Consider the following 23,440-nt stretch of genomic DNA (forward strand, 5'->3'; position numbering starts at 1 on the left):
TCATCAAGTCACTGAATAGTGCCACCCTGGCATTTGCACCAGACGTGAGGATGACACCAGGAGCACGCGTGGACTCCTGCGGACTCTGCCCGGGCCTTGGACATTGGATTCAGAAACGTGCATCTTGGGCAGCGGTCTGTGCAGAGGGAACCGCTGATACAAAGGAGACGGCTGGGACCTGCTGGGAGCGGGTGTGCAACTGCCAGCTCTTCACTGGTGTGAGATGTGGAGGGGGGCGCAGCCCTTACTCCTATGGGTACTGTGGCTTAGTTGGTTAAAGCACCTGCCTTGTAAACAGGGGAGCCTGGGTTTAAATCCCAGCAGTGCCTACCTCTTCATAGCTCACTACAAAGCCCCAGTTTCCTACCTTTGGAGCAGGATTGGTCCTGGTGTCAATATGTAGCTTCCTGGCTCCTTCTTCCCACTTTGTGGGACTTTGGTAGACCCCTCTTCTTGCTACAGCAACTAAACCTGTCTCTAATGAATAAGAAATGGGTTCTCCTGCAGGATACGTGCAGTGTTTAGAGTGGGGCAAAATCAGAAAAAATGAGATCTCTTCCCTGTTTCTATGTGCAACTGCAGGCCTGTGCAATGTAAACTCCTATTCGTCATAGGAAATGCATGTTTCTGAATGCTGTTCTTCTTGTCAAGAGACTGTCTCGTGTTTTAAAGGTCCTCTTTGGTTGTCTGGGCCAGGCCCAAGTGAAAGGAAACTAGATCCCAGGAGCCGCGCCGAGCGCCACAATCCAGATTCCAGGGGCATCCTTTCTGAAATAGGGTTTTTGATTTGGACTTTCCAAATGCATTTAATGGGTCACAGATCAAGGATGGGTAGGAAACCATCAAGGAGAAAAATCATCTAGAAATGGGCCGAGAGAGAGAGAGAAACTGTACGAGAAGCTGAGTCTTGCTGGTGCCTGGGAAACTCCTTTGGACCCTCTGGGTACTTCTACATGAGATGCTTTAATGAGCATTACATTCATCTGATGTGCATTAAAGCACGGCCGTAAAACCATGCACTAGGCTAATGAACGTTTGATTAGTGAAATGTGCATTTTTCTAATACCTGAAGATAAAGAGAGTTTTTACACATGCTCTAGGGTACAGGGGAAGGTGCTTTAATTAAAGTGGATCCAAAAGCCACCCAAATTCAAGCACCTGGAGTGTCTCATATATCAGCATCCCCGCACTTCAATACGTCAAACAAGCTTTAGTGGTAGTGCCCCTGCCACCATTTTGAAGCACGGGGACACTGTTACATGAGACGTGGCGGCTGGCTGTAATCACAGCGTGTATGAGCAGCCTCCTGGCTCATGTACAGTCACCAGCAGTTACTAGATTTAATGCTCGCGAGAGCACCCTGGCTGAGACTCCCTCCAAACAGGGGGCAAGGACGGCTTCTCTGCCACCCCTGCCTGGCTGTAGCTCCCTGGGGCCAGCTTCTGCCTGCCTCCAGCTCGTGGGGGTTTCCTTGGTGGGCCTGTCTGGGCAGCAGCAGTGCTGCACAGGCCCGGCTGGAGCAAGGAGGCTCTGCTGCTTGCTCCCTGGCCCCTGGGCATTGTGCCCCTGTGGTGCGGGTACGTTCTGGCTCCAGCACGGGAGCCAGCCCCTGGCCTTGCTCTGGGGACCTCATGGGGCATCTGGCTGAAGTCCCTGGCAGAGGAACCCCATGGACATGGCAGCTTCTCTGCCCCTGAGACGCTCGGTCCTTGGCCCCAACTGGGCAGCAGAAGAGACCACAGACCTTCTGGTGATTTGGGGCAATGCCGAGGTGCAGCGGCAGTTCTGCCAGGGCAGGAGGGCCAATGCTCTTCTCTGAGCAGTGAAGGCTGCGTGGCTGCTGCGAATGGTGGTCACTGAGCACAAGAGATGGTCCAGAGTAGCTCGCAGGACCGTGCCCTGCATGCAGGTCAACCCAGCATCCTCACTCGCAGGGACCCAGGCCATGGGCAGCATATCTATTCAAGCACTGGAGGTCTGCCAAAGCCCCCGCACCAGACCAGACCTGCAGAGAAGACCAAGACAAGAGCCCTCAGGCCGGCAGCACCCGTATCCCGTGTCCTCCCTGCCCCTGGCTTCCTCATCCAGTGCTGGTGCCCGGGTTGACATCTTCCCCACAGCCAGAGCACAGAGGACAGGCCAGGGAGGACACCGCCCATGGCCAGCTCCAGCTCCAGCTCCTTCCTGGAGGGGGTCAGTGGCCGTGTGGCAGATGGTGGGCCTCTGCCACCCAGCACCCCGCAAGCAGCCAGACCGCCTCCCCGCCACCAAGCGCCAAGGCCACCTGCCAGGACCACCTGCCATGCCCAGCTGGTAAGCCCATCGCGTGGAGGATGGCTGCGAGGGGTGGGGGGCACTGTGGCCACCAGTGCCCGTGCCACCTCACAGGCCCACACCTGGCTGCAGGCCTGGCTCTAGGGGCCCCACACGGCCCCCTTCCCATCCTCTCCTCGCCCTCCCCTCTTCTCTCCCTGCCTGGCCTCGCTGTCCCCTGCTGTCACGTGCAGAGAAACTCACTGATGGCACCGGTGATCTCCACCTCCGCTGCGGGGGTCAGGGCCTCGTATCACAGGCAGAAGCAGCCCTCCAGGCAGCGACACACACGGCGGGGAAGTGTGGGATTGCCCGGGGCACCACTGAAGTGCAGAGCCCTGCAACAGGTTCTCATGTGCGCCCGGGGCACCATTGCAGGAGGGCATAAGGGTTGGGCACCCCTCGGTGTGCTCAAACAGCTCCATGTGGCATGACCTGGGAAGTCTCAGTAGGGGCACGCTTGGGGCACAGTGCGGGTAATTCCCCATCCAGCTTTCTGATGAGACATACTGGGGAGAAAACAGGGGCATCACCGGCTCCGTGTCCCAGATGAGTGGGAGCCCTAGTCCCTCTGACCCCAGGCGGCATGAGCCTGCCTCCATGGGAGCAAAGTGCTTGGCGTGCAGAGGAGAAGGGAAGGAGTTGGTCGAGGGCAAGCCTGGCAGGTGCTACCAAGGGCCAGCCCTGGCCTGGCCTGGGGAGGGGATCAGGAAGGCAGGCTGCCTGCAACAAGAGCCAAGCGGGCCACCTGCCCCGTGGAGGGAGTGGGGATGGAGGGCTTGTGCAGTGGTCACCCATGACAGGGGCTGCCTAGCTAACTTCCCATGGTCCCTGGGCACCTATACACGCACGACCCCGATCTAAGGCTGGGTGGTGCAAGTCCCTGGGTCTAGTGCCCGTTATCCCTGAGAGGTTGCAGTCTCTCAAAAAGAGGCTCTGTCTTCTCCTCCTCCCTGCCTTCTCAGGCAATGAGGGATGCCCTTCCTCTAACTGGCCAAGCTTTGAACCTGGCCTCTCCTTTCCCTGGAGCAGTCCCACAAGGAGAGGCCTGACCCTCCTCAGCCCGGGACCCTCGGGAAGCAGCTCTTCCCTCTGGCCCCTTTCCCCTTTGCCCACAAATCGTCTTGACCTTCACGTCACAGTCCTTTCCACTGCAACCCCTTACAGTCCCCTGTTACAGGGCATGTCTACATGTGGCGCTAGGTTGCCGTAGCAACACACTACAGTGATGTAGCGTCTGCAGGTGTCTACACATAACCAACAGCATGTCACCACAGTGACGTGCTCCCCTGGTATAGCACTCTGCTAAAAATAACAGTGTGCCACATGTAATGGCATACTACGGGCTGTTACTGCGCCATGATGTAACACTTGCAGAAGGAAGTACTACATCATGGTGCAAGAACAACACTGCCGTAGTGACACATGTACAAGTGTCCACAGTGTGCTCGCTCTGCAGGTCCAGCAGCTGTGCGTGGGGGAGACGCACCAGCTGCCACCGGGGATGCAGCTTGAGGAATGGTGCCCCGATGACCAGACCCTCTGAATGCACCGTCTCCACCAGCACCAGGCGTAGGACAGCACCCTCCTGCTGGGCAGATGGGCACCGTCATGGAGGAGTGGCTGGCCAACCTGCCGGCTTGGCACCCGGTGGCAGGAGCAGGGGAGCAGGAGAGGGAAGCATGTGAGCAGCAGAGGTGGGCGAGCAGGAGCAGGTGGCCAGCGAGCAGGAGAGGAACCTGGCTTCTGGGGTTGAAGAGAAGCGCGTTGCCGTCCAGCACAGCATGGTGCCACCCAGGAGCTGCTTCTAGAGCAGACAGCCTCTGAATCACAGCGTCCTAGACCCTAAACACTGGAGGCTGCAAGTGGAAGAGGAACCGTGCAAAATACCCTGGTCTGACCCGGTTTGCTCTGCCTTTCAGCATCCGCTGTCTAGCACCGTGTGACACAGGAGGCTGGATGCGGGATCTGTGGTCTCACCCAGTAAATGGCAGTCCTTATGCAGTGCCAGAAGAAAAGCATTCATTGTCCACCGTTGTTTTGAGAACACATGGGCGCAGGCAGGGAAGCCCATCCTTTGGGAAAAAGGGCACCAAGAAACCCCAGTGGCCCAATGGATAAGGCACTGGCCTTTTAAGCCAGGGATTGTGGGTTCAAGTCCCTCCTGGGGTGGTCTTGTTAATCTTTAACCAAGGTGCAGATGAGAAGGCAGTGAACATATGTTCACAGGCTTCTTCTAAGTAACCAGTTCCAGTGCTTCACCACCCTCATAAGGAGGGAGGTTTTACTAACATCCAACTTAACCCTCCCTTGCTGGACTTTGCGTCTAGTGTGCCTTCTTTCATCTGTGGCCACTGAGAGCAGTCCAGCTTTGTGCTCCTTGAAACCACCCTGCAGGTATAGACTCATACATGTCAGGGTCAGAAGGGACCTCAAGAGATGATCAAGTCCGACCCCCTGCATAGGCAGGAAAGAGTGCTGGGTCTAGATGACCCCAGCTAGATGCTTATCCAACCTCCTCTTGAAGACCCCCAGGGGAGGGGAGAGCACCACCTCCCTTGGGAGCCCGTTCCAGACCTTGGCCACTCCAACTGTGAAGAAGTTCTTCCTAATGTCCAGTCTAAATCTGCTCTCTGCTAGCTTGTGGCCATTATTCCTTGTAACCCCCGGGGGCGCCTTGGTGAGTAAAGCCTCACCAATTCCCTTCTGTGCCCCCGTGATGAATTTATAGGCAGCCACAAGGTCTCCTCTCAACCTTCTCTTGCGGAGGCTGAAAATGTCCAGGTGCCCTAGTCTCTTCTCGTAGGGCTTGGTCTGCAAGCCCTTAACCGTACCAGGTAGGTAAAGGCTGCTATCAAATCCCTTCTCAGTCTTCTCTTTTCCTAACTCAATACACCCAGTTCCCTTAGCCTCTCCTTACAAATCCTGCCCCCCAGTCCCACAGCCATTTACTCTCTCCAACTTGGCCACATCCTTTTTGTACAAGCCTCAGGTGGGTGCGTTTGGCAGGGCACTTGTCAGGAGGCATTACAGACCCTGCTTGTCCTGGCTACAATCCTCTGCTGCACCCTTAGCTTGTTTGGAGCGTCTGAGTTTGGGAGCTGCATCAGACACAGCCGAGCTGAGTGGCCCTGCCTTGCACCAGGATATGCACCATTCAAGGTGCCAGGCAGCCAGGGTTCAAGCAAGCAAGCAAAAATGAATCATGAAAAGATTGTGACAAAATTAATTTGTTTTTCAAAATAATCTTAATCTCCCCCTTGCTGCTTGCTGCCCTCCAGTTCTCTCTCCATCCTCCTCATGCCCAGCATTGACCGCCTCCACCACCTCCGTGGGCATCCCTCTGCACCTGTAGGGATTTCAGCCCAGTGTCGTTATGCTGAAGGCCTGCCAGGGCCTCTTTCTGGCTCACGCGGGCTGTCAGGCCAGGACTGTTTCCATTACACAGTGTGGAAATGCTGCTCTTAGCAGGGAGCCCCCAGAGCGCCCACATCGCTGAGCTGCAGAAGGACACTCTTTGCTTGCCAGCCTGCTGTTCCCACGCGTCCTGCACTTGCGGCTGCCTAGCGGGTGCTGGGTGCTGTGCTCCGTCCTGACCTCAGTGCTGCTCGTGTCAGCGCACGCGCACTGGGTGTGCCCTACAGACCCCGAACACAGCAGCAGCGTAGGCAGGGATTTGATGACTGAGCACCTGGGAGTCCCCGTGCTGCCCCTGGCCTGGCCTGAGCCAAGTGCTTTGGAGCCTGAGCTCCAGCTGCCTCCATGGTTTTTGTTTCCAAGCTGACCTAACTCCTACACGTGTATTGAGCTATCCAGGTGCCCCATCGCTGTCCTACTGCCGCACCAAGGGGCTTGTCCTGCCGGGGGTGCTGGCAGTCCTGGTCCCTGGGATCATCGTTCTGCATGTGGTCACCAGGAGGAAGCATCAATGTGAGTGATGGAGAGGAGAAGAGAGGGGGCTGGGTAGAGGGACTGCCATTCCATCCTCACCTTTCCCCAAACCCCTCACGGCATTGGAGTGTCACTGAGGCAAAACTGAAAACTTTTCTACCTTGGGCAGAGATGCCAGACAGTGTCTGCATGTGTGTGCGTGTGTGTGTGAGAGAGCACATGCATGCATGCACGTGTGTGCATTACTTGCCTTCTCTAGAGATTCAAAGGCCCTTGCTCCTGCTGCCCCCACCGCTCGGTGTCCTTTTGCCGTGGCTGCTGCTGTGGCAGTGTGGGCTCCCCAGGAGCTGCCATTGTGGTGCTTCCTCTAAACCTGCACCTGGAGCTCGCTCGCACTTGCCTCCCACTGGTCACACCACTGGACTGACAGACTCGCACACTCAGCCCACAGACCGAGGAGCTGGTCTGCCCCACGGCTTTTGCTGCAGCCTCCAGGTGCAGAGGGAGCAGCAGCTGTTCCCGATGCCCCTGGAAGGGGCCCTCATTGCTTGCAGGTCTGTGCTCCAGTCCTGGCCCCCAGGAGCCTGCCTGCGCCTGCTCTGTGGTGGGTACAGGCTGCCGCCTCAAGCGCCCCCTTGTCCCATGCTCTGTTCTGGCCTGGCACCTTCATCAGTTCTTGTGTGGACGCAGATGTGCAGGCTTGATTGCAGTTTTCCTAATTAAAAAGCATCCAAACCTAATGTCTGCTCCTCCTCGGACGTCTCCTCCACAAGAACTGCTGCTTCTCGGGGCTGGATGAGAGCTGGGTGAGGGGCTGTTCTTGCCTGGTGTAGGACGGGGGGCACAACAGGGCCAAGCATGACAGTGTGTTCTGGTCCTGTCACATGTGAGCTTTTGATCCTGCCATTCCCCCACTAGTGTGGCCCCCAGAGCCCTGCTCCAGGAAGGGAAACCAAGAAATCCCAAGTATTAGCAAAGAAATTATTATCCTTTAAGGGAGGGAATATGGGCCTGGGCATGAGAGCAGTAGGCACCACTCATGAATGTCTCATGCCCCGGCGGCAGAACCTCTTCTGCAGTGACGTTCAGCAAAATCAAGTGCAAGCCCTGCGCTTGGGATGGAGGAACCACATGCACAAATACAGACTGGGGAGTGACTGGCTGGGCGGCAGTGCTGCAGAGGGACTAAGGGTTACAGTGGACCCTGAGCGGAGCGTCAGCCAGCCCTGTGCTCTTGTTGCAAAAAGAGCCAGCAGCCTCCTGGGTTGCATTAACAGGAATGTCACCTGCAAATCATGGGGAGTGATTCTCCTGCTCTGTTCAGCATTGCTCAGGCCTCCCCTGGGGAACTTTGTCCTGGTTCGGGCCACACGATTCAAGAAGGCTGTATCGGGAGTTGATTATGAAAGGGCCCCTCACCAAGTGCTGAGATGCAGGGGCTTGTGGGGTGGGGCATGCTGGAGGCTAGGTCTACAGCACCCCCTGTCATGAAAGAGCCAGGGCCGGGTGCCTGGCATGGGTTACGGTTGATGCCCTCCCAGGGGCGAGGTCTCCAGCCTGGGGTCCAGGTGTGAGTGGGTGTGATGGGCAGAGAAAGGGAAAGGGTTAGAGGCACCTTTCTCCTTGTCATTGGCAGGGCAGAAAGACTTTTCTTTCTGCTGGGATATTTTGGCAGGTAGAAATGCCCCCGCTGGGGTCAATGATGTTGTTTTGGGGCGTCCAAGACACTTCATGACATGGGGCTAAGCCAAAACCCTGGGCCCAGCCAGTCACCATGAAGAGACGGGGTCACGGCATCCCCAGAACAAGGGGCGCCTGCAGCCAGTCCACAGCAGGGCCGCGGTGCCAGCTGGGCTCAGGGAGGCAGTGCGGGCACCGTCCCCTGGAGCCACAGGCAGCAGCCCCGGCCTCTCCTCTGCAGCCCGTAAAAGCCAGAGCCAGGCCTCGGTCTCCTCGTCCAGGCCAAGGCGAGTTCGTGCTCCTCATGGCTCCTTCACGTCCCTCCTGCTTGGGTTTTGCCTCCTGGCCCTGACTCCAGGCAGACCCGGGGCGCTCCCTGCTCCTCAGGCTGGTTTGCCCTTTGCCTCTGGGTTTGCATTTCTGCTCCCGGTTCGCCCTTGGCTGCCGTTGTGTCTGGGTCACAGTCTGAGCCCAGGTTGTCCTGACTTGGCTACGGCTTCCAATCCCAGTCCCACCCCGGCCCCTCTGAAACCTAGCACCTTGGGGAGCCGATCTGGACTACCCCTGTGCTTTGGGCAACTAACTCCTGGGCTACACCCCCCGTGCCGCAGTGCCGAGCTCTTCCTCTGCTCACGCTTCACACACGTGTGCCGGGAACTGTTGGAGCAGCAGGAGCGATGGGCAGGGGTAGACAGTGGGAAGCGTTGAGCTGTGTTTGTGCTGGGGATGGGTCAGCCGCCTGGAGTCGTATTTTGGACACAGGTAGGTAGGTTTGGCTCAGGTAATTCATGTGGGAGGGTCCCTGGGCCCCCACCTTGGCTGGGTTTGGGAGCGCTCCTCGCAGCGGTCTGAGGCTTGGGTATTGGAGGGATCCTCTTGCTCCAGGGCACTTTGGGGATCTCCGGACCTCCTGGTGGGGCTCTGCCCCGGGGTTTGAGGCCTTTGCAGGCAGGTCCCTTCAGTCAGGTAGTTGGCAGTGTGCTGCACGGGGCTGCTGGAGTAGCCTGAGCTAGGGTTAGGGAATGGGATAGTTCAGAGCTGCCTTGGTGGGATGCCTGGAGGGCTATTTAGGACGTCTGTAGGTAGCCTCTGTGGTGGGCCAGTAGGGGGCGCTCCTGCGTTGAGCCGCCCACCTCCCTGCGCCCGACCACCTTCCCGGCTCCGAGTGCCTCCCTGGGGTGCCTCCCGTCCGGCCGACCCCTTCCCTGGAGCACACCCGCTCGCCTGGGGTCCCGCTGCCACCATCCACGGCTCTGGACTCACTTCTGGCTCTGCGCACCTTGGAAAACGCAGGCCTGATCGTCCAATGGGTCCTAGACCCAATACAGGCACTTGGGGCACTTCCCCAAGTCAGGGGTTTATTAGGAAAGTCTCCCTTAGTCCACAGACCTAAGGGGCCTCCTTGGCATAATTTAGACCCACCCCTCAATAAGTCTCCCACACCGGTCACAAAGGAGAACTTTATTGATTACAGGGGGTAGGGTGAAAACAGGGTAAAAGGTAGAGCAGTATCATAGAAATCTTACAGGAATATCAAAGGAATCCCATTGAGCAAACCAGGGTGGCTGAGGTAGCCGTTTAAACGCATCTGAGTTACTGAAACTAAATATCTAATCGGATCTTTAGTAGCTTACTCACTCTCATCGTCCAGAGGTGGTTGTTGTATCCTCTGGAGGCAGGGCACTCTTGGATCATGCGGTGATGAGGAGAGAGCCAGGCTCAGATTCACCTGGATGACCGCATGGCTAATGGCTGACTGCCTTCTTCTTGGACCGAGCCCTTAAATAACCTCTCTGACCTAAGCAGCCCGGTCCAGTCAAAGCTGCCAATACTGGCCACAAGCTGACCAATCTCCCCCGCATCCCTGCCTACCTGGGCCCGCGCAGGGCCGGGTCTTTCCCCCCTGCCCAGGTGACCAGAGCATCCGCCTCCCAGGCGCCAGGCTTTTGTCATGCAGACCAGGTGGGAGATACCCACCCTGAGGAATGAAACACCAGCCTCCCAGGCTGGCTGAGACAGGTCTCTGGAGAGGGGCACCCACGGTGGCATTTCTGCCACAGCCTCCTCCATCCTAATCATATGAGGCTGAAGCTTGGGCCCCCACACGGGGTTGGGTCTGCTAGGTTGAAAGCGGTGGGGTCAGGCTTGGCTGTGGAGGGCTCCTCTTCCTCCGGGTGCGTGTTGCCAGGAAGGGATCTCCCAGTCGAGCTCAGTGGTGGGATTTTGGGCTTTCCCCAGGTTTGGGGATGCAGATATTGTGGTCACGGCCCGGGGGCTCCTGGAGACAGCTGAGCTCAGGCGGGGCAGAGAACAGGAAGGTTTGAAGCTCTTTTCCCTTGGCAATGGGAGTTGTCCGAGGGCTGTTCCCAGGACACGAGCAGTTTGCCCAGTCCCTGCTGAGTGGAAGTGGGATGAATCCTGGGCCCCCTCGCGTAGGCTTACATTTTGGAAAGCAGCGGTGTCGGCCTCCACAGGGTACTTGGGGGCTTTCCCAGCTACTGCCTGGCAGCAGCTTGCCCAGGGTCTCCTGCCTGAGGTTGCTGGAGAAGCTCATGCTGGGATTGGGGTTGGGGTTGGGGCTTTGGCTGGTGACAGAGAGCAGGAAAGCATGGAGCTGTCTTTCTGCTCAGGGTGCATTGGACTCCCTCTTGGTACCATATTTCGGAGAGAGATGGGTCTCCTCATCCATTCGACAAGGCCACTGTATGGACTCGCGCCCCCTTACCCCCAGGGTTGGATTCAGGCGCTGTCTTGGCATAAGGGATCAGGCATCCAGGCCCAGCAGTGGGGTTTGGGGCTGTCCAAGCCAGGTGCTGTCGCCAGACTGCACGGGGTCTCCTGCGGAGCAGGCTGAGCCATGGGTAGGGCCACCTGCCCCAGGCTCTGCAGCCTTAAGAGGCAGAGCTAGGACTCAGCCTCCTCCTCGTGGCCAAGGTAAAAGTGGTTGCTCCTTATTCCCATTCACTTCCTTGCTGCTCTGCTTTTGTCTCTGCGCTCTGACTCCACGGTGCTCATCCACGACTCCACGCTGCCCCTACCGCCCCTCGCGCTGCTCATCCCTGCGGGCACCAGTGATGCTGCCAGGGAGACCCTGAGAGGATCACAAGTGACTCCCGGGCTCTGGGTGCAAGGCTGAAGGGTGAGGAGCTCAGGTAGTCTTGTCCTTGATCCTTGAGCTCAAGGGGAAGGGCCTTACAGGGAGTGGACGCATCTTGCAGAGCAGTGCATGGCTTCGCAGGTGGTGTCATCAGCAGGGCTTTGGCTTCTTCAGCTATGGGATGTTGTTCCAGAAGACACATTGTTGGGGAGACTTGGGATCCACCGGACGCAGGAGGGAAGGTCACGTTGCAGATAAGCTGGCTAACCTAGCGAGGAGGGCTTTAAACCTGGTTTGCCAGGAGATGGTGACCAAAGCCCTGCGGTACTTAGGGAAATGGGTGACGTGGAGGAAGCAGAATCAGGACGGGGAGAAGAGTCAAGTTAGCGGGCTGTTGCATTTCATTGTAGCCGTACTTGTCTTTTGTTCCTTTTATTCAATTATCTGTATTGTTTCTCTTTAATGTCTATAGCCAGCAGTATTAGCAGTACTAGGAATTAGTGTTAGTATTCTTTCAAATTAGTATAGTTAGTTGGTAGTTAGCACTCATATTTATTATGATTATGAGGACATAGTTGCCCATCATGTTAACAATAACCCCCTTATTTCCTAAGCATCCTGGCCACAAAGGAGCAGTTCACAGACTGTGCCGGTCCGCAGCTTGCTGGGAGTTTTCTCATGTCTGCTCCTCCTGGCTGCCAAGTCTTGCAATCTGGATCTCTCTCTCCATTGCTGGAGTATTTTCCTGACGCAGGACAAGGTCTCCAGTCCCCCACACCCTCCTCCCTGGGCCGTCCTAGCGCCTGGGCACTGAATGAGCAGAGCTCTCCCTCGGGGAGCAGTGATGCCGCTCGTCCTTGCCTGCTCCTCGGGGAAGCAGGACACGGGGACTGTGGGTAGCGCTGAGCTGGACGAGCCCCTGCGGCTTGCCCACATCCTGCTGGGGACTTGTTTCGAGCCTGGGGGAGAGGCTGGGCCCCAGGTTGGTTTCTGTGAAATATCTGCTGTGTGTGCCTGTGTTGTTTCACCGCTCCACCCAGGAGCAGCACAGGCCATCTGCACACGCGGCCTCAGCCTCACCAAGGCAGTTTGTGCCTGAAAGTCTGCAAAGAAGAATTTTCCCACCTATTTATTTGGTGCAATAAAAGAGATCACATTCACCCCAAGAGCCGTGTCTGCCCTGTCCTCGCACCAGGACACGAGCTCACACCCGCCGCCAGAAGTCAGCGGCAGAAATTCCCGTACTCCTTTCTGCGCGTGCCCCGGGCAGCCGAAGTGCGGGGCAGCACCACTTGGGGCATCTTCCCCTGGCTGCTGTCCCGAGCAGACGCTCCTATCTCGAATTCAGTCGCCTGTGTTTCACTAAAGCACGTTTACCAGAAAGACATCCCATCCTGATTTGAAGATATCAAGAGATGGAGACTCCACCTTAGGTGGAGAGCACCTACTTATCCCAAATTACAGCCATTGCAAGGTCTAAGAATTACCTGCTAATTACAGACCAAATACACAGTGCAACTTTATTGATGCAGCATCAGTCACACACACATTAGATATATTCTATATATCTGGCTTGTCCAACATATGGCCCGCGGGCCGCCAAGCCATTTTCCCTGGCCCGAGGTCCCTCGCTGGGGACAGGCGGGTGGGGGAGGGGAGGGGAGCTGCTCACCCCTCGGGGCTGGGCTCATCGCCCCCGCGGGCGGCCTGGCACCACGGTGAGCGGGGCCGTGCGGACGAGGGGCTCCAGTGCAGTGGCCACCTCGCTCCGGCCCCGGTTGGGCAGCGCCAGCTAGTGGGGCTGCTCTGCTCGAGGGATGGGGATATGAAGCCATTTATTTCTCCCCTTCGGTCTCTGGGGCAGGGGCTGGCTGGATGCAGAGTGGGTCCCTCCCCGCCTGCCCCTGCCCACCAGCAGCTACCATGAACCTGGCAGTAGGGCCGCACAGGCAGGGTCTCTCTGGCCGGCCCAGGACAGAGGGTGTAAAGGGGTCTTTGTCTTGGGTTATAATAACTGACTGGCCTGTGGGGCTAGCTGACAGCGCTGCCCATGTGGGACCCAAACCCAGTAATGGCTGGGCTGCCCCAGCCATGACACACAGACACCGGGACTGGCCCCAGGAGACAAAAGTCCTAGTCCTGCCCTGACTCCCCATCGGCATTTGAGGTGCACTTGGCATATGATGGCAGCACCTGCACGTGTCAGGCTGTGCCGTACATATTATGACTATACCTGATGGGTGGGGGTCCATGTCGACACCACAGTATCATTACATCGTAATAAAATGGTGATTTTGAATTGGTGAGTTGTTTTTAACTTCACCTGTCTCTGCCAAACTCGTTTTTCTATGACTAAAATTAAGTTTGGCTCTATTAGCCACAGGGCCTACGCTACGCTCGAAAAATGGCGAATCAGAGGAAACGAAAATTGATGCAGAATGTCGAGTTTTCAGGGATAGTTGGACCACTGATTTTTGTGTTGTTGAACAAAACGGGAACATCCTGTGTCTGATTTGCCAAGAGAAAGTGGCTGTCGGCAAGGAGTACAATGTGGAGCGCCGTTATTCTACAAAACACACAAAGAAATGTGGCAGCGCGGTGGGCGCAGTAGACTTGCTCGGGTGAAGTCTCTAACACGGAGCATGACCAGGCAGCCGTCTGCTTTCAGAGCTGCGAGGCAGAAGTCGGAGGCAGCGACCACGATCCGTCTCCTGATATCCGAGGCAATATCTAAGAGAGGGAAACCACTGTCCGATGGAGAATTTGTGAAAGATGGCCTGGGCAGATTTACTGACAAACAGTCAATCCACACGTCCAAGCCTTCATTCACAAGCTGCAGTTGTTTCAGAAACAGTTGAATAAGAAGAATGTCACCCATCTCACAATACCGTTAACGGGATGTGCTGGGACTGTGACCCATGACACGTTTTCTGCACCGATCGGCCGTCCGCTGGACGAATTCAAACAAAGACGTGCGGATTTCAGGGAACGCAGCGACGAGCTGGACCTGTTTGCAGATGCATTTGGAGCGGATGCCACCGATGCTCCTGACACGATCCAAATGGCACTAATTGACATCCCAAATAACGGTGCCTTGAGGAGAGCTTTTGCCGAACAGGACCTACTGACATGTTATAGTCAATGTGTTACGTGGCACTCTTTCCCAGATCTAGAGTCACGCACTTCGGTTCATTGCCCTGTTTGGCAGCACGTATTGCTGGGAGCAGCTGTTCTCAAGACTGAAGAACATAAAAACAAAATCAAGATCACTTTGGGCAGACGGACATTTATCTGGAGTACTCTGCATCGCCACATCGAGTGTGCCGGCAGGGACTGATAACTGCTGCAGGCAAAAACAATGCCAGGTATCACACTAAAGAAACCAGTGTTCGTTGTAGTTCTCAGAAAGTTAAGAAGAGTAGACTTGTACACGTCATTGCTTTACACTGTTTTGTACACGTGCAGTGTGGATGGGAGCTGCTCGTTTTCTTGAGACTTGACAACGGTTGTATTGCCACCTGTCTCTTTTTTTGCCTGGATAGTTCGTGTTGTAACCGAATGTCCCAGTTACGAACGCACTGGAGAGCTGTGCTGTACGCTTGTTTAAGACTGACCAATATGCTCAAGAGCAGAGCCCGAGCGATCTGGGCTCCAGCGTGAATTTGGAGCAGGTAAAATCTGTGTACAAATACTGTCCAGGGCTTGGATCGGGTTTGCTTCTGTTTCTCTTTGCGCGGGGTTGGGGGCTCTGCGTGTTCAAGATGGGTTACTAACACGCTGTTACTGCAATAAAGGAAATCTTGTTGAAGATCACTCTCAGAAATGCCCATATTTTGTTGCTTCGATTCGTTTCCGCTCTGGCGGCTGTCCTTCCCACACGTGCTCTGTCGCCTGCGCTGTGCCTCTTCTGTTCCCTGAGCAGTGCGCAGCAGCGACAGTGTTCATTGCAGTCAAGGCTTTGGTATTAGTTCATCCTGCCTTTTATCGTGTTTTTGGTTTGGATTTTACACCACATTTCCAGACCCATTTCATTGTCGCTTCCTGCAACTTCACTGGTGTCAAAGCTCATGTGACATCACTTCCTCATGTGATACCGCTTCCTGTGAGGTCTTTGAATATGGCTCGCCGGCTCTCTGGGTGATAAAAAGTTCATGATCCGGCCCCACATTCAAAAACGTTGGACACCCCTGATATAGAGATATATAAATATATAATTAGTTGGCACTTGTCCTAGTATTTTGCCCAAAATACGTCACAGGGAAATGTAGCTTTTAGGAAAGAACTAAAACGCCATTTCTGACATAGCTGTAGTATCTCGCGTGTGTTAAGTGATGCTCCCAGCTGCCTTCCAGTGAGCCCCACGACATGTCTCTCTGACAACCCAACAGCATTGCTCAGTGAAAGCTGAGCGCGCGCTGGAGGCGTCCAGCTCGTGCGGCGGTCTGCAGGCATTTCTATGCGGGGCGGAGAGAAGGATTTATTCCGTCCCTGTTCCCGCACGTGCCCTTGTGTGCGTGTCGCTGTGGTCTCCGCTGACACTTGGGGAGGAGGAGGAAAAACTAACCAGACACCCCATAGACCTGCTCTAGGCCAAGGAATAGACCCACACGATCCTACAGGGAGCCCCAGGGGAAAAGACAGACTGGCAAAGACATGAAACCTCCCGCTCTATCAGATATATTACTAGAGCCTCTCTTCTTCCTCAGCACTGCACCAAACCATGCAAAAACCCGAGCAAAAATCACCTTATGCTTCTCTCTTAGAGCAGATGATCCCAGGATGTGGGAAGTGTGTCACCCTGCAGTACGATATTCACTTAAACATATTGTTAAAAGCCCCAGCACAGTGGATTGGGAACCGCTTCTCTAACATGTCAGAAAGCAGCAGCTTGTTTTTTCCTCGTTTTGTACCTAATTAGTATGAAAAACATCAGGGACTTGGAAGACGTGAGCGTCTAGGCTGAATCAAACCAGTAATCCATCTCGTCAAGTAACCAGTCTCCAGCAGCGACCGGTATCGGGTGTTTTCGAGGGAGCAGGGAGGGAGGGGAGGTAGAAAGTGATCCTGCTTTTAGCGCCACAAGTCCAGACCCCTGCGTGGTGCAGGGACGCAGCACACGCTCTGGACATGGACCTGACGAGACATGTACAGTAAGAGCCCCAGGAGGCTGCAAGAGCCACTTTGTCTCCAATTACACCTGAAATACAGGTTTAAAATTTCTTCACAAAACACCCAATTACATTTTACTCCTTCACCTGATTTCTAATACCACTGAAAACAAAAAGCCACTTACGCACACAACCCTCCCTTAGATAACATGAATCAAAAATATGTGGAAGTGTATTTGAAGTCTTGTGGGAATATTACCGCTCTCAAGATTCATTAAAAAAAACAACACAGCGATCAAGTTTAGAAATGCCTTAATAACCCACACTTGGCGTTGTATAGTACATAATGACATCTGGAAGGGCTCGTGATGAAGCTAGGAGGGTCTTCACATGCAAACAAGATGCACGTGGAAAGGAAATACATTACCGGTAAAAACTGACAATAAAACGGAGGAGGAACAGAAATGGCACGTGCTTTGTGGGAAGAAAAATTACTGAAATATATGAACAAACCTGCTTTTCCCTTAGCTTCCCGCAGGAGCCATGACTCGGTTTTACCTGCACTGCTGCCGTGCCCCGAGGTGTCACAGGGCTGCCCTCTGCCGACACGCGGTGTTCATCCACCCAGAGCTTAAAAGAAGAATTCAAATCCATATCACGCAAAACTAGTGTCACAGGCTTACTGAGACTACCGGAGTATGTAAGTGCAGGACGGGCTTTGCAAGAATTGAATCTCAAAGGAGCATCTCGGTTAGACACCTGTAGCAGGACTACAGCCCACTGGTTCAAACTCAGCTGTTTTGGTTTTTCATTCCAGTTTATACTTGACTAACACAGAGCTTGGACGCTGGAATGACATTTAAAACGAGGAGTCCAGCCATTGACCACGAACTTGGAAAAAACTCAGTTTAAGCAGAAGTCTGGGGACAGAAGGATTAACATTTTATCTTTTGTATATTAGGAGCTCATCTGACTCCCATTACCATTGCACCCACATACCTTACAGCCTACGGTGGATGTATCTTCACAACTTCCCCGTGAGGTAGAGAAGGAGCATTCCCACTCACGGTCAGCGCACTGAGGCACAGAGGGACAAAAGGATGTGCCCAAGGTCAGCAGGGCAGGCTGTGGCAGAGGGTGCAACGAAGCTCAGCTTTCCAAAGTCCTTAGGTAACCGGTGACTGTGTTACCTCTCGGTAGAGCTTGCGTCTCCTCTCCTTTGCATGAAATGCAGGAGAAACCACAAATGCATGAAATATGCACCAGAAAGATAAGATTGAGGGCCAATGTTTCTATGATGAGGAATAGGAATGACTGTATCATTTCTTTTAAAAATTAAGGGAAAAGCTTCCATATGTTTCTCTTTCATACACCTCACTGCAGGATCACCATGCAATACAGCACAGCTTTGCTTCCCAAAGGCCAAAAAAACCCAACAATCTTTCTGCCTGCAAAACAATACAATTTAAGTCTTTTCAAAGGTTTGGCTTCATTCAAATGATTTACATGTGTTGTTTCAGTACAAGACACAAGAGGCATGCAGAGGAAATGTATGAACTCAACACAAGTCGCACCTTCGGCTAATTTAAGTTATAAAATTAAAGTAAAAAAAAAGAAAACGTTTTCTATCAATGACTAGACAGAGATCAATAGGATAATGAAGATGCTTTAAAAGCCTACAGCAATCAACAGTAATTGAATATACTTTTGCTGTCATTTCATCATCTCTCATATTTTTAAGTAGTCACCAAACTTCATCTAACCTTCAGATGGGTTCTGGGTAAAAATTAACTTCCCTGGAAACCATGACAAGGTGGCCGACTGGTTAAGGCGATGGACTGCTAATCCACGTGTGGGTTCAAATCCTCGCCTTGTCATGCGTTACTTGTATAAGTCAGGGCTGAAGCACTAATGACCTGATTGTCCCTCTGCTCACCTCCCCGGGTGTATTGCCATTGACTTTGCCAGGGGACAGATTGTCAAAGGGTGAAAGCTAGGCAATTTTGTGCACTGTGAGACCCTGGGCATATGTGTGTTTTGGGGGCTCTGGGCTCCAGGCAAGTGGGGAAATGTTAGCAGCAGGCCAGTGCAGCCACACCTGCCATGCCCACACCAGGCCAGCCCACATAACAGTCATCCTACCTCAAAAAGTAGTCACTTCACAAGAGGTTGTGGTGGAGCAGCGCAGTGGGAACACCAAGTGGGCACTGTGCTCCCCACAAACCTTGTCATCCCATTCGCAGTCTGGCCTTTCCCCTGGCGCGGCTTAGAAAGCCCCAGGAGTTTGGGGGATCTTGGGGCAGGGGGCACTTGGCAGCAAGCTGAGCAGCTGCCTGGACAGGCACCAGGAAGGAACAACCCTCCCCAGAAATGGGATTTCTCTGCCTGCGCGTGGCAGGTCTCACCCCGCAGTGTTTTATCATGCACCCGCGTTCACCCCGCTGGCCCTTTTGCTCCAGCCTGACCCTCTGATCCCTGCGCGGCTTGGGAATGTCTTCCATTTTCTGCCGCCCGGGGGGATTCCCTACCCAAGACGGCTCCCGTGAAGAGCACGATACCGCGTGGATGAGCGCCTGTTGGTGATGGACAGGAGGGGTTTCGGAGCAGGGGGGACCAAAGGGGTCACCTCGGTGCAAGTCCTCCTGTCCTTCCCACCAAGGGGCGGAGGGGACACACGCACTCAGGGCCCTCATTATCCCCCACGGGTGGTAAAAGGCTGTAAATTATTGTAGCCATTTCCCTGACATGTCCGTCACCACCCTTCCCTCCGAAACGTCACACAGAGACATTTGGGGTGCAAGAGAGACGAGCGTACATTCGAGTACGCACAAGGAAGAGTTTTCCAGTCCAGGCTCACAGGTCATTTCCAGATATTTCGTACTTTCTTAAATCAAATGGCACTTTTTTTGAACCCGAGCATCCCTGGGGAGAAGTAAAACCAGGCCAGATGGCAAGATTCAAACATCAGCCTTTCCATACAGACCACCGTAGGCAGCACGAGTTACAATCACCTCCGAGGAAACGCTGGCATTTCTGCCCAACTTGTGCAGAGCTGGAAGGGTCTTGCGCAGACTTCCCCAACAAACTCGGAAACATTGTGGGATGAGGCTTGTTGGGCTGACAGTGTTTAAATCTTTGACCTCAGGAAGTGCTCCCCAAACTTTGCCTTCATATGAAGGAAGCTTACACCAGGAAACTACAGCTGTGGCCAGATTAACGGGCGCACTGTTGGACACAGGGTGAGAAGAGGTCTTGCCCGCTACGATTCAGCCGGTCTCTTGTCCTGGTAACGTCTGTCTGCTCCTGTCACCGAGCAAGTGAAGCTGAACGCTGGCAACTTGACCCAGGGCAGCTTACCTGTGAGTGACACGGGCTAAACTTGCACTTCCAGCAAGATAGGAGGGGACAGATGACACGGGTAAATTCAGCTCAAGAGTGGTACGTTCCTGACTTCGGACTTGCAGATCTGTCCACCCCCGAATATTCTGGTTGCTTTGTTTCTTTTCTTTCTTTTTTTTTAAACGAAAGGGGAAGGAGACCAGATGAGCAGACTGGCAGCCTTGGGGTTTGAAGTCTTTCAGTCACAGATGTCCAGCCCAGTAGCATGAGGAGCTTCCCCACATCCTTTCCCAGCAAACCTCACCCTTGACAGTTTTGCCAGGCAAGCTTTTCCATTCAGGACGGACACCTGTCCAGTGGGAAGTGCACCAAGACACTCCCCAGGGCGCCACGACAAGGCCCAGACAGCCATGCCTTTGGGGTCTCATTGACCTGCATGGGACCCCAGCCCTGAGCCAGAGGTGAACGTTTTTATAGTCACATACTGAAATCCCCGGAGCCAACCACCTCGCCTGGCATGAAACAACCTCCCATCCCACAGTATACTTTTAAGAAAGAAGAAAGAGTGGCTGGCTATCAACACACACTGCATCTCCAGGAGGAGATACCTACCCCTGCGCAGTGAGCCATGCATTTAGGTGCTCCTGTTGTACCAGACGATGAAGAGGGGATGAGTAAAAGGCAGCTGTTCGAACTCCAGCTGGGGAGCCTGGTCTCCTTTCCCGCCACCAAGGAAATCTTCTAGGAATACACTGCGAAAATAAGAGGGGGAAAACATAGTGGAGCAAGACTCCATCCTTGGCAAAGTCTTTAAAAAATTATCAAGGCTCACATATACGAGAGCCCGGCAGGACAAATTCTGCTGAGGGGAAACCAGCATGAGTTCGTGGCAGGCACATCGTGCCTGACCAATCTAGTCTCTTTTTATGACCAGGTTACGAAATGCCTGGACACAGGAGGAGGGGTGGATGTCGTATACTTAGACTTCAGGAAGGCCTCGAAACGGTATCCCACCCCATACTGGTGAACAAGTTAAGAGCCTGTGACGTGGATGACTACACAGACCGGTGGGTGGCGAATTGGCTGGAGGGTTGCACCCAGAGAGTCGTGGTGGATGGGTCGGCTTCAACATGGAAGGGTGTGGGCAGTGGGGTCCCGCAGGGCTTGGTCCTTGGACCGATACTCTTTAATGTCTTCATCAGCGACTTGGACGAGGGAGTGAAATGTACTCTGTCCAAGTTTGCAGGTGACACAAAGCTATGGGGAGAAGTGGACACGCCGGAGGGCAGGGAACAGCTGCAAGCAGATCTGGACAGGTTGGAGAAGTGGGCAGAAAACAACAGGATGCAGTTCAACAAGGAGAAATGCAAAGTGCTGCACCTAGGGAGGAAAAATGTCCAGCACACCTACAGCCTAGGGAATGACCTGCTGGGTGGCACGGAAGTGGAAAGGGATCTTGGAGTCCTAGTGGACTCCAAGATGAACGTGAGCCGGCAGTGTGACGAAGCCATCAGAAAAGCCAATGGCACTTTATCGTGCATCAGCAGATGCATGAATAATAGGTCCAAGGAGGTGATACTTCCCCTCTATCGGGCACTGGTCAGACCGCAGTTGGAGTACTGCGTGCAATTTTGGGCGCCACACTTCAAGAGGGACGTGGATAACCTGCAGAGGGTCCAGAGAAGCGCCACTTGCATGGTTAAGGGCTTGCAGGCCAAGCCCTATGAGGAGAGACTGGGGCACCTGGACCTTTACAGCCTCCGCAAGAGAAGGTTGAGAGGCGACCTTGTGGCTACGTATAAGTTCATCACGGGGGCACAGAAGGGAAATGGTGAGGTTTTATTCACCAAGGCGCCCCCGGGGGTTACAAGAAATAATGGCCACAAGCTAGCAGAGAGCAGATTTAGACTGGACATTAGGAAGAACTTCTTCACAGTTCGAGTGGCCAAGGTCTGGAACGGGCTCCCAAGGGAGGTGGTGCTCTCCCCTCCCCTGGGGGTCTTCAAGAGGAGGTTAGATGAGCATCTAGCTGGGGTCATCTAGACCCAGCGCTCTTTCCTGCCTATGCAGGGGGTCGGACTCGATGATCTATTGAGGTCCCTTCCGACCCTGACATCTATGAATCTATGAATCTATGAATCTGACCCCAGCCTGCTGTGTAGGGCTCTGGGTTTGGGAATTTGGCAGCAGGGGCAGGGTGGCACCATTTATTGTCAGTAACGTGTCCTAGGGAGCAGCCACGGCCTCACTCACTGCAGTCACCTCTACTGAGACGGTGCGACTCTATGGCTTTCCTGAGACAGACTTTTAAACTGGGACAAGAGCCCCATTTTTTGAAGTCATTTTATGTGCTGAGATAATCCTGGTTTTTCAAGCCAGGAGTGTCTCAGTGGAAGCAGCGCACTTAGCTTTAGCCAAGATCTCTCCATTCCCGACACAAAAGGCCTCTGGTTTCTTTTATTCCACATGTTCCCATCACGAGGTCTGGGGTCAGACGGCCTGCTCGTATTGAAGATGGCCAGGATTTCCCTGCAGCTTTTCAATTTGGATGTGAAGCGACACCCTTGAAAAGACAGATGTCACCTCCCACCCACAAGCAAACGCCTGCCCTAAATTCTCTGTCTGAGTGAAGCAAGGCACGAGACTCCACTGAAAGACACATTTCACACGGGACCTTTTGAAAGCCACTTGGCATTCATCCCAACCGTCAGGGAATGGCCTGGAAAGAATGGTGAAAACCTCACTGATCCTGGGAAAAGGGGTAACTGGAAAGGAGTAATATAGGGGAGGGTGTCTCCTGGCCTGAGGGAGAATCTGCAGTGAAGTGGGAAGTTATTCTGCAGCTGGCCTGGGAGAGAAATGCAAGGGGAGGGGAGTGAGGGCGGGAAGGAATGGAAGGGGCTTCAGTCAAGGGCATGCCCTGATTTGACCAGATTTCTTCCCTTCCTGTGACAATCCTTGGTCACAACCTTCCCTACACACTTTGGGCCCTGCCCCGTGATGCCACGCAGCCCCTCTGCTGTTCAGCACATCTCCCACGATGAGCGGAGCACGCTGGCCTGGGGGCAGGCGGCACTGCGGTGGTTGCGCTCCTGGCAAAGCCGGGGCCCCTTGCCCGTCTCACTGCAGTGCTGCCTGCTGTCCTCCTGCTGCAGGGTGCATTATCTAAGTCAAAATCTGCCTTCTTTAGATGTCCCCCATTTGCCTTTCCAGCTTTACTCAAGCCAGGGCCGTATGGCAAGAATATGGGTGTCTTAGTATTTTCAGTCTTCCCAAAATTGTCCCTGCTGAAAACCCTTTCCTTCAGCAGTGCAGACACCAGGCAGGGGCAGGGACTGGCTTTTCCTCTCTGCTGCTCACAGGACAGTGCTTCTCCCAGGCTGGCTACAGAGCAGGGGCCTGGGCCTGGGCCAGGCTGGAGCTGGCCACTTCCCTCCCCAATGCCTGCTCCTGCTGCCCCGTCCAGCCAGGCTCTCCCTTTCCATCTCGTTCACCCCAGGCTGGGACATCTCCGCCCTTGCCCATTCCCGGGGATGTCCACTTCCTAGGACCTAGGTCAGCTCCTGCCAGGGCTACTGGGAACAAGATCCTGAGTGCACGAGTGGATCTAGGATTTTGAAGAGAGCGATGCAGACAGTGTGGCACGTCATCACACGGTACACGACACGCATTTTCCTCCAGCTAAAGCAAAACAAGAAGCTTCTCTAATACGGTAGGGCAGAGGTTCCCCAATTTAGGATTCTCCGGCTCAGGAGCCGGCGCCGGGCTGCCCTGGAGAGCTGGATCCAGCCAGTGCAGAAAGGCCCAGATGCCCTGGGCTGGGCACCGGGGGCTGCAGTGCAGGCGTCTCCCGGCATAGCCCCAGCAGCACCTGCCTGAGCACAACCCTGGACTGTGAACACCAGGGGACTTCACAGGCCCAGGCCCACCGAGGAAACTAGAAGGCCGCACGTGATGTGTTCCTGTTAGGACAGAGGTTCCTAAACTTTTTCTTACTGCGCACCCGCTTCCA

The 23,440-nt window shown here is 54.4% G+C and overlaps 2 non-coding genes across 2 annotated transcripts; both read left to right on the plus strand.

Moving 5' to 3' along the window:
- Nucleotides 1-255: 255 nt before the first annotated feature.
- TRNAT-UGU (transfer RNA threonine (anticodon UGU)) lies at nucleotides 256-329 on the plus strand. Its single transcript has one exon. It is a non-coding gene; the product is annotated as a tRNA-Thr (tRNA).
- Nucleotides 330-4,412: 4,083 nt separating this feature from the next.
- Nucleotides 4,413-4,485, plus strand: TRNAK-UUU (transfer RNA lysine (anticodon UUU)). The gene has a single exon. It is a non-coding gene; the product is annotated as a tRNA-Lys (tRNA).
- The last annotated feature ends 18,955 nt before the right edge of the window (nucleotides 4,486-23,440 follow it).

Source organism: Alligator mississippiensis, unplaced genomic scaffold (assembly GCF_030867095.1).
Source record: "Alligator mississippiensis isolate rAllMis1 unplaced genomic scaffold, rAllMis1 scaffold_32, whole genome shotgun sequence".
Lineage (NCBI taxonomy): Eukaryota > Metazoa > Chordata > Crocodylia > Alligatoridae > Alligator > Alligator mississippiensis.